The sequence below is a fragment of the Alligator mississippiensis genome, chromosome 2, assembly GCF_030867095.1.
Source record: "Alligator mississippiensis isolate rAllMis1 chromosome 2, rAllMis1, whole genome shotgun sequence".
NCBI lineage: Eukaryota > Metazoa > Chordata > Crocodylia > Alligatoridae > Alligator > Alligator mississippiensis.
The window spans coordinates 38,297,718-38,311,970 of NC_081825.1; the positions used below are offsets into that span (position 1 = coordinate 38,297,718).

Genomic DNA, 14,253 nt, shown 5'->3' on the forward strand with positions numbered 1-14,253 from the left:
CCAACATCCAGCTGGCCAGGCAGTGCCTGTGCCAGCCTCACTTGCTCCATCCCCACCCACGTGTACCCCTAGGGTCTTCTCAAGTACCTCCAGGGGTACGCATATCCCCGGTGGACAAACCCTGGTCTAAAAAGCAGAAAGCTGGAAACAGAACGGTCTTTAAGAAAGGCAAAAAGGAGGACCGAGGGAACTACAGAACAATTAGTTGCACCTCAATACCTGGGAAGTTACTAGAGCACATCCTAATGAAGGCCATTTACAGGCATCTGGAGAAGGAAAACCTGATCACAAGCATCCAGTATTGATTTGCTAAGAACTAATCTTGTCAAATAAACCTGGTTTCCTCCTATGATAAACTTTAGCTGTTTGGGTGGATGAAGGGAATGTCATGGATATAGTGTATATGGATTTCAGCAAGGCTTTTGACAAAGTCCCATGTGACCTTGTCATAAACAAATTGGAGGAATGTGAACTAAACAAAACTGCTATAAGGTTGATAGACAACTGCCTCAGTTATTGGTAATTATAAACGGATCCATGGCAGGAAGTTTTGAATGGAGTCCCACAGGGAATTGTCCAGGGCCCAGTGCTGTTCAATATGTTTATTAATGATTTGGATGCTGGAGTAGAGACCTTCTTGAGCTAATTTGCAGATGACAAAACTGGGAAGGATTGCAAACACACTGGAGGATAGGAGTGCAATTCAGAAGGATATTGACAGAATGGAAAGTGGGGCTAGAGCTAACAGGATGAAGTTCAATAAAAATAATTAAAACACATAGACAAGATGGGTGATACCTGGCTGAATGGCAGCACTACAGAGAAGGACCTAGGAATCTTGGTAGACCACAGACTAAGTGTGAGTCTGCAGTGTGATGCAGCCCCGCGAAAGGTGAATACAGTTTTGGGATGCATCAATAGAAGCATTAGCACAAGATGTGGGCCTTGATAGTGCCTTTACTGGTTAGGCCTCATCTAAAGTGTTGAGTGAATTTTTGGGCTTCTTATTTTAAAAAGGACTTGAAGAAGTTTGAAAGGGTCTACTAGGCAAGTGATAAAAATGATAAAGGGCTGTGAAGGCAAGTATGATGAGAAGAGATTAGACATTTTCCTGCCCAAATGCAGGGGGACTGGACCCAATGATCTTTAAGGTATCTTCCAGCCCCTAACGTCTATGAAACTATGAAGGGAATGACATGTTCAGCTTGAAGAAAAGGCACTTAAGATGGAACATGATATCCATCTTCAAATACTTGAATACCTGACATAAAGACAAGGAAAAACACCTTTTCTCTCATAATGCTGAGAAAAGGACACAGTGGTTTGAAGTTGCAGCAAAGTAGGTTGAGTGAATATTAGGAAAAACTCTTTCATTGTTAGAACTGTAAGGCAGTGAAATGGCTACCTAGGGAAGTTGTGGACTCTCCATCACTGCACATTTTCAAGAAGAATTTGGACAGCCACTGGTCAGCTATGCCTATGTTCTACTATGGGTATTTCCCATCCTTCTGGAATTTGCTGTTGCCACATGGGGCCAGGAAGGAACATTTTCCCTACCTGCACTGTGTGTGTTGGCAGGGGAAGGAAGGGGTTACTTTGTTGGGGGGGGGGGGTTAAATTGGTTGGATTTTTTGTTGTTGTTTTTTCTTTTATTTTGCCTTTCTTGGAAGCATTGGGAGTTGACTGCAGCCAAGGCTGGGAACTTTTACTGGAGTGTGCCAGTTTTTCTGCTGGTACTTAAACCCAGAGGTCCCTTGCTAGAGGATGCTTCTCCTCTGTCCAAGGGCAGACTGATCACCATATTTGGAGACAGGAAGAAATTTGGCCCCATGGTCAGATAGATGCCTTCTTCTGTAGTGAGGGCATGGTCCTCTTCCTTGAATTTCTTGAGCATATTTTAACAACCCACATAGCAGCACAACATTCACCTTTGTTGGCCCTCTGCTTTACCTGTGGCAGGTTAGGGTGTTATGGTAGTTGTGTCAGTGTTGACTGTGTAGTTCTACTAGTAAGTTAGACAATGGATTTGTAAAGGATGGTTTGGATAGGGATGATCCTGCCTTTGCTGTAGAGTTGTACTACATCAGTGGTCTCCAAACTTTCTAAGTAGGAGCTCACTGCCACCCCCTTCCCTCCTGTCCAACAGGTAAGTCTGTGGGGAGGGAAGGGGGGTAGTTCAAGAAAAAATTATTTGGGGTTGCGTCTCTGCAGCAGGTAAATCCCACCTGGCCAGGGCCCCACTCAACTTACCCCTGCTCCTGCCTCTGTAACACTGTCCCTCACCGTGGGGGCCTTGATCTAGCACCCACCCCTTCCCTCACCCACAGATTGACCTGCTGGGCTGGGGTGCACATGTGCATGTACACAGGCACTCAGCTCCCCACCTCAGCTTGGATCGACTCCAAGAGGCTCCAAGATCTACCACAAGAGGCTCCAAGATCTACTGGTGAATCAAGATCCACTGGTTGGTGACCACTGTACTACATGATTTCTGGAGGCTTCTCCTAGGTCTACTTTCCTATGATTCTACAACGTTTTCAGAGAAATGCAGACAGCTCATATAAAGCCCATTTGTTTCTAGCATCTTCACGTAAAAGGGAACAGAAAGTAAACTCTGCTATTGTGTGACTCATGTGCAAATGAGCTCTATGGGAATCTTAAATAGGACAGATTTATACTAATGACAGGCTGAGGGAGATTACTTGCAAACAACAGAGCTAGCATGGCCAGCACTTTAGGCCTTCTCTTGTTAAGAAAATTTTCACAGCAGTAAATAAATCAATTAGTTATACCAGTGCAAACCCCCGATATAGACACGCTGCACCAGCATGAATTGGGGCTTAAAGCCATCTAGGTTAATTCAGTAAATCCCTGTCAGCAATTGCATTGAAGCAAAGGACACCATAGAAACAGAAGTTCATCTGGAGGAGGGGAAAATTTGGCTATACCAGTAATAAAGGTGCCATGTTACCATACTCCTTTAGTTGGCTATGAGTATGCATAGCCAGGAGACTGTGCATGGTAGGGTCAATGAGAACTGATATAATAGAAACTATAAAACTAGCCGGAGATCAGAAACAGCCCCTATCATGAATGTGTTGAAGGCATGTTTGTAGATTAAAACATTTGTGGTTATATTTCATTGAGAGAGATCCTCAGAGCAAAATTACAAACAACATTTTAAATATATTCCAAAGTTATAAAAGGTGAAGTTATACACTGGCCAAACTTCAGGAAAAAAGCCAGTTCTGTTTCTCCTGAACTAAATTGTCATATGAATGAGTTGGGAAGTCCTGGTAGTGGTTCTGTAGAATTTTCTGGGATAGCATTAGCATAAGTGATGGGGGTCAAAGAATATTTGTAGTGACTTCAACTATTACAGTTTAACGTACCTTTGTTTTATAATGTATCCTGTGAAATTTACTACATCTTTGAAATGTCTTCATTTTGTACTCGGACTTATTCCTTTTGCCCCAGGCATTTTTATTCCCCCTCTTCTCCAAACACAAACTCTTACCTTAATTGTGTATTATTACATCATTTATTATTAATATTATCCTCATTATTATTTATATCCTGGCCATAGCATGCTAGGGGCTTTCTTTTTTGGCTTGCCACAGTTAATCAGATTTCAGACCCTCCCTCTTCCTAGCATATCTTCTCACAAGGATCTTTCTTCAGCTTTCACTTCTCCTTTGCAGAATTCTGTCTGCAACTTCAGACCTTTCCTTCACAACCTTCTAGTCAGTATCTGATCTTAAACTACTTTTCAGTTTCAAAAATCACAAAATGTGACAAGACAATTATAAGAACTGTACTTTAACATCCAGTACCTTTTGGAATAACAGCAACATGCCTTCTTTCTTTCTCTCTCTCTCTTTCATTCCTGTTCTTTACTGCAGCATGGCTGAGTCTATTAGTTTCTTTCTTGTTAGCAAAGGCTCTGGTATCTGAGGGAATGAACATAATGCATTTCACACTATTATTATATGAGGTGGGTGCTTCCATACCAACAGCTTGCTTATTCAGAGATGTGCTCTGGGGAGGTCATCAGTGATGCAACATGCAGCAAAAGCAGCTACAACAAAAGCATTCTGCTCCCTCCTCCTCATTAGCAGTGACATTGGTCACTGTTTCAGGCTCACTTGTAGACAGTGGGAAATGTCAGAATCAGTGCGATAGGTCTAATTTTCCCTATGTAAGCTCTTTTGTGCTGCCTCCCCTATTGTACAGAGAGTTAATTTAAACCTCCTTCTCTTCCAGATTCTCTAAACATCCTACTGTTTTAAGGCAAAATACAAATTAATGTAAAGCACAGCACAAAGAATTATACAATCATATTTGCTAATATAACCTATAATCAGTCTTCTATTAAACAGTTCACTTCAGTCTAGAAGCACATGTTGATTGCACCTCATAAAATACAATGTTCTAAAAACATCAGGATTTGAAAATCAGGGGCTATGGTGGAAATAAGATTTTTAAACACAAAACTCTGATATAGAAGTTTTTTCAGTGTCCTTGTAGAGGTCACAACCTTCTGCATGTAGACAAAACTGAAGCTGCATATTTCATAGGAACATGGGATTAGCTTGGGACCTCCTGACATGCTGAGCATAGGCCCCTGCTATTACAGGCAATCATAGTGTATAATTCCTTCATAGACTACTCTAGGTCCATCTTCAAATCAGTGGGCTACATGAGACATTTACTGTGGAGCTGCCTAATTAGCTCTGCAGTAAATGTCTCTAAATCTACAAGTGTGCCCTATTAGGGCACAGGAAACTAATAAATTTCAGAGCAGGCTAATACTTGTAAATGCAAGTACTAGCCTGCTCCAGAATTTTTTAACACAGCAGCCCACATTTAGACACTGCCTGGCTGGCTGTGGCATGAGGGTGCTTCATTGCGGGGGCTGCCTGCCGGCTAGCCTTACCCTGAAGAACCCTTGTGTCCCCGCCAGCTCCTCCACAGCACACTGAGCCCAGCTGGAGCAGCCTTGGACTCCTGCCAGCCAGAGCTGCTCTGACAGGATTTAATGTGCTGCTGCCTATAAGTATATCAAGGGCATACAACAGGGCCTGGGGGAGCATATGTTCCTCAAGGCCCCCCAGGGGAGGACAAAAAATAATGGGCACAAGCTGATTGAGGATCACTTCAGGCTAGATATAAGGAAAAACTTCTTTACAAGTTGAGTACCGAGGGTTTGGAACTAGCTCCCCACAAAGGTGATATAGTCATCCACTCTGGCAATCTTCAAAAAGCGTCTTAATGCCCATCTTGATGGGGTCATCTGATCCCAGCAGTCTTTCCTGCCCAAGTGCAGGGGAGCTGGACTCAATGAGCTGCAAGGTCCCTTCCAGCCCTAACAACAACTACGAACTAAACTCCGGAGGAATTTACCCGAGTTTTTTGCTACCGGGCGCACATTCAAAAATCAAGCCTGAGAGCAAAAAACTCTGGAACAATAAGCCCTGGAGTTTATTCATGCACATTAATTGCATGTGTAGACACAACCAGTAAGGTTGCTTTACCTCCATTTCTTCTAGTGTTTTAAGTGATCAGTAGGCTGCTTCAAACCCATACTTCCTCCTGGTAAGTAGATGCAGACAGCGTCACGAGGCCTGCATCAATGAGGTCAACCGGAGGCTTCAGAGTTGGTGCCACCAGGCAGGCATTGGGTTTCTGGACAACAACCCACATTTTTGCGCAGGGGGCATGCTCATTTGGGATGGGCTTCACCTCCCCCCTAAAGGCAAGGCATCTTCTCTTCCAGGTTGGCTGATCTTGTACGGCATGCTTTAAACTAGCTTCGCCAGGGGATGGGGCCACAGGAGGACATGAGGACACCTCCCAGCCAAGACAAGTGATGAGCACAAAAAGTACCCAGGTAAGTGACAAGGGTCCAGATAGCCCTAGGAAACAGGGACAGATACATGCACCGACAGGAGGCTTTAAATGCCTTTACACTAATGCTCATAGTATGGGGAATAAGCAGAAGGAACTCACCCTCCGGATAGCTAGTACAAACCCAGACATAGTAGGGCTCACTGAAACTTGGTGGGATTCAACCCACAATTGGGCGGTAAACATTAGGGGCCACAGACTATACAGGCGGGACAGAATGGGGAGGAAAGCTGGGGGTGGCGCTCTATGTCAAAGAGCAATACACATCCTCAACTAACAGGATGGGGTCAGAGGAGGGGCAGGCTGAAGTGCTCTGGGTCAGAATACAAGGGGGTCTCGGGGAAAGGGACTTAATGGTGGGTATCTACTACAGACCACCCAACTAGGGGGAAGAGCTGGACCGGGAATTCTCAGGTCAGCTTGCAGAGGCAGTTAAGTCAAGGGATGTGCTCATCACGGGTGATCTAAACTACCCGGACATCTGCTGGGAGGAGCAGTCAGCCAGGTCTGACCGCTCACATAGGTTCCTTGCTGAGATACAAGACTTCCACCCAGGAGGTGCACAGTCCCACCAGGGGAAATGCCTTGCTAGACCTGGTCCTGGCCACAGGTGACAACCTGGTGGGGGGACTCCAGGTCCTCAACCACCTGGGCGATAGCGATCATCACCTACTGGAATTCACCATCCAGCGCAGGGTGTCAAGGGCTGCAGCAAGGCAATAGCCCTTGACTTCAGGAGGGCTGACTTCAATGAGTTGAGGAGATTGGTATGAGAGGCATTGCAGTCCCAGAGAGTAGGGGAACTAGGTGTCCAAGACAAGTGGTTGTTCCTTAAGAAGACGATCCTCTGAGCCCAAGGGGTGACAGTCCCAACACAAGTCAAAGGGGACAAGAGTGCTCAAAAGCCCCCTTGGCTCACCAAAGGCATTCAGGAATGCCTGAAAGCCAAAAAGGGGGCATACATCCAGTGGAAGGGGGGCCTATCACCAAAGAGGATTATACCTCCATAGCAAGAGTGTGTAGGGAGGCAGTTAGGAAGGCTAAGGTGGAGACAGAACTAGGGCTAGCACCAAGGATCAAGGACAACAAAAAGTCCTTTTTTAAAAATACATAGGGGGTAAAAAGAAGGCACCAGGCAATGTGGGGCCCCTGCAGGATATGTTTGGCAAAATGGTGGTTGCACCAGATGAAAAAGCAGACCTTTGTAACAAATTCTTTGCCTCCATTTTTCAGAGGAGGGACCAGGACTTCTCCCCCACCGGGATTCAGGACAGACTTAGGAGTGACTCCGCCAGGCCTAGGATGAGGGAGGACTGAGTTAGGAAAATTCTGGAGGGGCTGGACGTGTTCAAATCAGCAGGTCCAGATGCTCTCTACCCCAGGGTGCTGAGGAAATTGGCAGGGGTCATCGTGGGGCCCCTGGCATGGCTTTACAAGCACTCGTGGTGCTCTGATCAATGTAGTCCCCTTCTTCAAAAAAGGGAGGAGGGAGGACCCAGGCAACTATAGGCCCATTAGTCTTACTTCAGTCCTGGGGAAGCTCTTTGAAAAAAGTATCCAGGAGCACAACTGGGAGGGACTAGCAGGGAAGAGGATGCTCAAGGGCAACCAGCATGGGTTCATTAAGGGCAGGTCCTGTCAGACCAACCTGATTGCCTTCTACGATCAGGTCACAAAATCATTGGACACAAGTGTCATGGTGAATGTAGTCTTTCTGGACTTCAGGAAGGCCCTTGACACTGTCTCCCACCCCAATCTCATTAAAAAGCTAGGTGACTGTGGCGTTGATGCCTACACGGTCAGATGGGTCACAAGTTGGCTAGGGGGCCGCACCCAGAGTGTGGTGGTGGATGGGTTATATTTGACCTGGAGGGAGCTGGGCAGTGGATTCCCCCAGGGCTTGGTCCTTGGGCCTGTACTGACTGTTCAATTTCTTTATCAGAGACTTGGACGAGGAGGTGAAAAGCACCATGTTCAAATTCGCTGATGACACCAAGATTTGGGGTGAGGTGGGCACACTAGAAGGGAGGGACAGGATATAACTGGACCTGGACAGGTTACAGGGGTGGGCGAATGTGAATAGGATGGGATTCAATACTGACAAGTGCAGAGTACAGCACTTGGGCAGGAAGAACCAGCAGCATACCTATAGGCTGGGGAACTCACTTCTTGAAAGCACAGTGGCAGAAAGAGATCTTGGAGTCATTATTGATTCTAATATGAACATGGGCCACCAGTGTGAGATAACGGTCATGAAGGCTAACCACACCTTGTCATGTATCCACAGATTCATCACGAGCAGGTCCAAGGAGGTGATCTTCCCCCTCTATGTGACACTGGTCAGGCCACAGCTGGAGTACTGTGTCCAGTTCTGGGTGCCGCACTTCAGGAAGGATGTGGACAGCATCAAGAGGGTCCAGAGGAGGGCCACTCACATGATCAGGGGGCAGCAGGGTAGGCCCGACGAGGAGAGGCTAAGGGACCTGGACCTGTTCAGCCTTCTCAAGAGAAGACTGAGAGAGCAGTCTATAAACTTATCAGGAGGGACCAGAGGGGAATGGGTGAGATCCTGTTCCCCTGAGCACCTCCCAGAGTAACAAGGAATAACGGCCACAAGCTGATTGAGAGTAGGTTCAGACTAGATATCAGGAGAAGCTCCTTCACAGTCAGGGTGGCCAGGATCTGGAACCAGCTTCCAACAGAAGTGGTGCTGGCTCCTACCTTAGGAGTCTTTAAAAGGAGGCTTGATTACTACCTAGCTGGGATTATATGAGCTTGTTTTAGTGGGGGTCATATGAACCCAGTATTCATTCCTGCCCAGGGCAGGGGGGCAGACTTGATGATCTGTTCAGGTCCCCTCTGACCCTTCATCTATGAATCTATGAATCTTCCCTGATAGTTAGAAATTGTCTTCTAATTTCTAGCATAATTTTTTTAATAGGCAGTTAATACCCATGTGCAGTAATGCCAACACCATTCTTTATCTTAAGTAATTATTTTCCCTCCTTGGTACTTACTCTTCACCTGGATGTATTTATATATATTTATGGAGAGAAATCATATCCCCTCTCAGCCTTTGTTTTGCTAGACTGAAAAAGCCAAGCACTTTTTATCTCTTGTCATGAAAGTCTCTCACCATTACCCTGATCTTCCCAGTAGACCTTCCCAGTAGAAGGTCTCTCTGTACTTGTTCCAATTCAAATTAATCTTTCTTGAACTTTAGTGATTATGATTCTACACAGTATTCCAGAGGAGACCTTCACCAGTGTCTCTCACATTGCCATTAAGATTTCCCTATATCTACTGGATATAAGTCTTCTGATATATTCTTGGATCTCATTTGCCTTTTTTAACACCTACAGCATCTAAACATCTGTGATTCACTAGTAACTCAGGTCCTTCTCTACCTCTGTCCAACTGATGAGCTCTCATCTTAGAGCAGAAATTCTTGTTAATATTATCTTAAGTGCATAAGTTTTCATGTAGTATTATTGAATTCCTCCCCCTCCCACCTAGCTATTGCTCCAGTCCTCAAGATCATACAATTCTTCCTGTATTATTATGAGCCACCCCTCTACTGACAGTGCCTACCAATATTGGTCATCAGCAAATTCATTAGAATACTCTTACTTCTTGTGTCAAATGAATATTAAAATAATAACTAAGATCAATTGCAAGAATGAATCTTAAAAAAGTCCACTTGTAACATCTCTCCATTTTTTCTCCTGTCAGCATTAGCCATTGCCATCTTGCCTTCAGCCCATTTCTTAGCCGGCATATAATTTCTGAACTAAAACCAACCCTCAGTTTAACTACAGTTCTCCCATTAAGAAGGAAAGAAAATTGATCTGAACAAGTAGCAACCTGTAAAACTGAACTCGCTAATGTGTAAGACTTAAGAAAAAAAAATTAAAAGAACAATTAAAGACACGAAGGTAAATAGAAAATAAAAATGCTACATGGCTTAACCAAGGTATATTGTAACGAACTAACTTTATATCTTTCTCTGACTAAAGAACAGCTTTTCTAGACAGGAGAAATGGGGAAAGTCTCATCTGGAAAGCATTTGATTTAGTGCCATATGGGAAAAATTATTAGTAATTGCAACGTTGGCAAGATGGGGTTAGCATAACTTCATACCAGTTAAAAATAAATACAGACACTAAGAAGGAAGGCATGGTTGAGTACTGCCATTCACCACAGCTTGAAATTCCGATGGAATTGTTTAAGCATTAGTTAACAGGCTGCCATGAATCCCATGATAGATCACTTAAGTCAGCGTTAAGTAATGGTTCACCATAGCCTGGTTAATGATTATACAAGCTGTTCATGTTTGATTAGGTTTTTCTTTTCCATTACTGTAATTGTATGATAATTAACTTAACTCATGACATCTAATTTTAGGGAAATATGTGCATTTTGTGACTTTAACATTAACAAAATTTATTACAAATTAACATTTTTTTCTTTTATACAACACACCAATCAATTTGCTTTGATTAAATAATCGTTCTCAGTTTTTCAATCTGAACAAACTGATTCTTAATTTTTTCCACTAGCACCAAGTGCAAAGGTGGAATATATAGAACAATGTTGATAGATTAGAATTACCAAGAAGCATGAACATTTAATATAGTACAGCTCTGGACTTCAAGTTAAGCAATAAAATATAGCTCCTTGAAGCAAATAACAATCACTGATACTTGAGCATAAAAAATGATAGAATAATAAAATCATAGAAAACTAGCATTGGAAGGGACCTCAGGATCTAGTCGAACCTCCTGCTTAAAGCAGGATGAGCCTCAGTTGTCTCATCCCAGCCAAGTCTTTGTCTAGCCTGGTCTTAAAAACCTCTAAGGATGGAGATTCCACAACCTCTCTGAGTAACCTGTTCCAGTGCTTCACTACTCTGTTCATGAGAAAGATTTTCCTAATATCTAACTAAACTTCCCTTGCTGCAACTTGGCACCATTACTCCTTGTTCTATCCTCTGTCCTCTGCCACTACTGAGAATAGTCCAGCTCCATACTTTTTGGAACCACCCTTCAGGTACTTGAAGGCTGCTATTAAATCCTGCCTCAGTCTTCTCTTCTCCAGACTAAATAAGCCCAGTTCCCTCAACCTCTCCTCGTAAATCCTGTGTCCCAGCTCCCTCACCATTTTCATTGCCCTTCAACAGACTCTCTCCAATTTTTTCACATCCCTTTTGTAGTGGCGGGGTGGGGGAGGAAGGGGGCAAAACTGGACGCAGTACTCCAGATGTGGCCTCACTTCTGGTGAGGGAAGAATAGAGAGGAAGAATTGCCTCACATAGAGAGAAAGAATCACTTTCCTTAATCTGCTGGCAATGCTCCTACTAAGCCAAAGAGACCCACATTTTCCCTAATCTTCCTCTTGTTGCTGACATAGTTGTAGAAACCCTTCTTGTTACCCTTCATGTCTCTTGCTACCTGCAACTCCAATTGTACTTTGGCCTTCCTGATTTTATCCCTGCATGCCTGAGCCTCTTATACTCCTCCCTAGTCATTTTTCCAATTTTCCATTTCTTGTAAACTTCCTATTTGTGTTTTAGCTCACTGAAGAGTTTCTTGCTAAGCCAAGCTTGTCTTCTGCCTTACTTGCTAGTCTTCCTGCACACTCCATCCTTCCTTTCCTCAGGATCCTGAACTCAATCATCTCGTGGTCACTGCTGCGCAAGTTGCCATCCATTTCTATATTCCTCACCTTCCCTGTTTGTGAGCAGTGGCTGAAGAAGAGCATGGCCCCTAGCTGCTGCAGAACTGAAATCCTGCAGAGGAAATAACATGATAGTAATCTCCATGAGGTAGGGGAGGATTTAGAGCCATGCAATTAGCCGTTAAGGCTTTGGGTGCCCTGCTGGGCACAGCAGACTATAGAGGCCCAGCAAGGGGCCTGGAACTATAGAGGACCAGTAGGGTTCCAGGGAACCCTAGCAAGGAGATTCAGTCAGACTGGAGCCATGCAAAGGCCCAAGGCAGCCTCCCTATTTATTATATTCCCATCAAGGCATGGTAGGTAAGATGGGACACAGTGAGGCATGGTTATGGAGCCACCAGGGGGCACCATGACCAAGATTTGAATTACTCTGTGAGTCTTGGGAGGGGGGCCTGCAGCAGTGGTAGCCAGAAGCCAGAAGGAACCACCACCTAAACTGCTTTCATAGATTCATAGATGTTTGGGTTGGAAGGGACCTTAGCAGATCATTGAATATGACCCCCTGCCCTGGGCAGGAAAGAGTGTTGGGATCAGATGACCCTAGCCAGGTGCATGTCTAGCCTCCTCTGAAAGACCCCCAAGGTAGAGGAGAGTACCACCTCCCTTGGAAGCCCATTCCAGAATCTGGCAATCCTTACTGTAAAGAAGTTCTTCCTGATGTCCAACCTAAATTTGTTCTCCATCGGTTGGTGAGCGTTGTTCCTAGTTACTCCAAGGGGTGCCCTGGTAAATAGAGCATCTCCCATTCCTTGCTGTCCCCTTCTACCCCAATGAATTGGTAGGTGGCCACAAGATCACCTGTCAGCCTTCTCTTATGGAGGCTGAAGAAATCCAAGGCCCTCAAGCTCTCCTTGTAGGGCTTTGCTTACAGGCCCCTAACCACACGAGTGGCCCTTCTCTAAACCCTCTTGAGGTTTTCCACATCACTCTTGAAGTGTGGCACCCAAAACTGGATGCAGCACTCCAACTGCAGCCTGACCAGGGTCACTTAGAGGGGAAGTATCACCTCCCTGGACATGTTTGTCATGCACCTGCTAATGCATGATAAAATGTGGTTAGCTTTACTGATCACTTTGTCACATTGATGGTTCATGGTGTCAACAATGACTCTGAGATTCCTTTCCACTGCTGTGCTGCTAAGAAGGTCCTTCTCCAGCCTATAAGCATGCTGGTGATTCCTTCTCCCTGGATGCAGCACCTTGCACTTGTCCTTGTTGAACTGCATCCTATTCTGTTCTGCCCACTTTTCCAACCTGTCCAGATCCACCTGGATTCATGCCCTACCCTCTAGCATATTAACTTTATCCCATAATTTGGTATCATCTACGAATTTGAATGTAGTGCTCTCCACGCCCTCATCCAAGTCACTGATGAAGACATTAAACAGCACATGTCCAAGGACCAAGCCTTATGGGACTCCACTGCCCACATCTTTTCAGGCTTAGTCTCTTATGGGGAGGGGGCTGTCATCTCTTACGGGGGGTTCAGCCCCCACAAGCTCCCTCTGTAATTCAACCCCTGGCCACAACCACACTTGGGACTCCAACCTTGTTAAAGCATGGTATAGAACATCTTATCTCAGAAATGTTGCAAACTCTCACAAACATGCTCTGCAGGCCCTGCAGCTAAACGCGGGGGAGAGGCCACAGTTGGCAGCTGGGATACGGCTTCGGGGATCACTGCCGCCCGCACCTGGGGCCCTGTGGATGCATCAGATCTGCAGTAGGAAGACCCAGGATTGGACCCTCCTCCTGGATTGGCTGGTAATGATCACAGAGGACCAACAGACACATGCATGGACATAGTAGGCAGAGAACGTTGCTTCACAGAACCGGTGGCAGGCACAGGACATGGCCCACAAGGATGCACAGGACTGGCACTAGGAGGTGTGTGACTGGTATGAGGAGGCAAGAGAGCAGCATGAGGAGGAACAGGACTGGATGGACTGGAAGTTCAGGGTGCAGCTCCTGGCCTTGGAGCATGAGCAGGTGGAGGCCCTGTGGGAGCAGGGCAGCCATAGCCAGAGCAGTGCAGGCCATAGAAGATGAAAGCTGGGTGCTGGACACCATCCTGGCCCTGGCAGTTACCTTCATGCTGCCTACTGGCCTGACCCTGACCCTAGCCCCACCTGGCCTCTGGCAGCCTCCCAATGCCCAGCAGCTGCCACCACCACGCCCACCCCCCCACCCCCCATGGGCCTGGATGGAAGTCCAGTGCTGCCTCCACCAGCCAGGAGCCCCCGCCCTGCCGTTCACCCCAGGTCCATGCAGGCACAGAGCTTGATCTGTCAGGAATGGGACTGGGACCATGCAGTGACCTTGCTGGTCATAGCCACCAGCTACCAGAGGGGGAGCCACCTGCACTGGGGGACCAGCAGCTGTCATCACCCAGACCTCTGGTCTTGCTACATCATGCATACCCTCAGGGATACAGCCAGAGGCCAGAGTGCTGCCTACCTGTCTCCAGGCTCTACCTCCTAGGTGCCCCCACCCCACAGCCCCCAACCACATTGCAAATAGTTTTCACAGAGAAAAGGGTGTTTTATTGTGGATGGGTGGTTCAGGGGTTCTGTTGTTGAGGGTAGCTGTTTGTTGTGAGGGCATATAGACA

At 45.9% G+C, this 14,253-nt stretch overlaps 1 long non-coding RNA gene across 1 annotated transcript in view; it reads right to left on the bottom strand.

The window, feature by feature from the left end:
• Positions 1–14,253, bottom strand: part of LOC109281327 (uncharacterized) — an 87,664-nt gene that overhangs the window by 31,750 nt on the left and 41,661 nt on the right. The window contains exon 3 of the long non-coding RNA XR_009459739.1: positions 3,834–3,950. This is a non-coding gene — a long non-coding RNA (uncharacterized LOC109281327). The remainder of the gene's footprint in view (positions 1–3,833; positions 3,951–14,253) is intronic.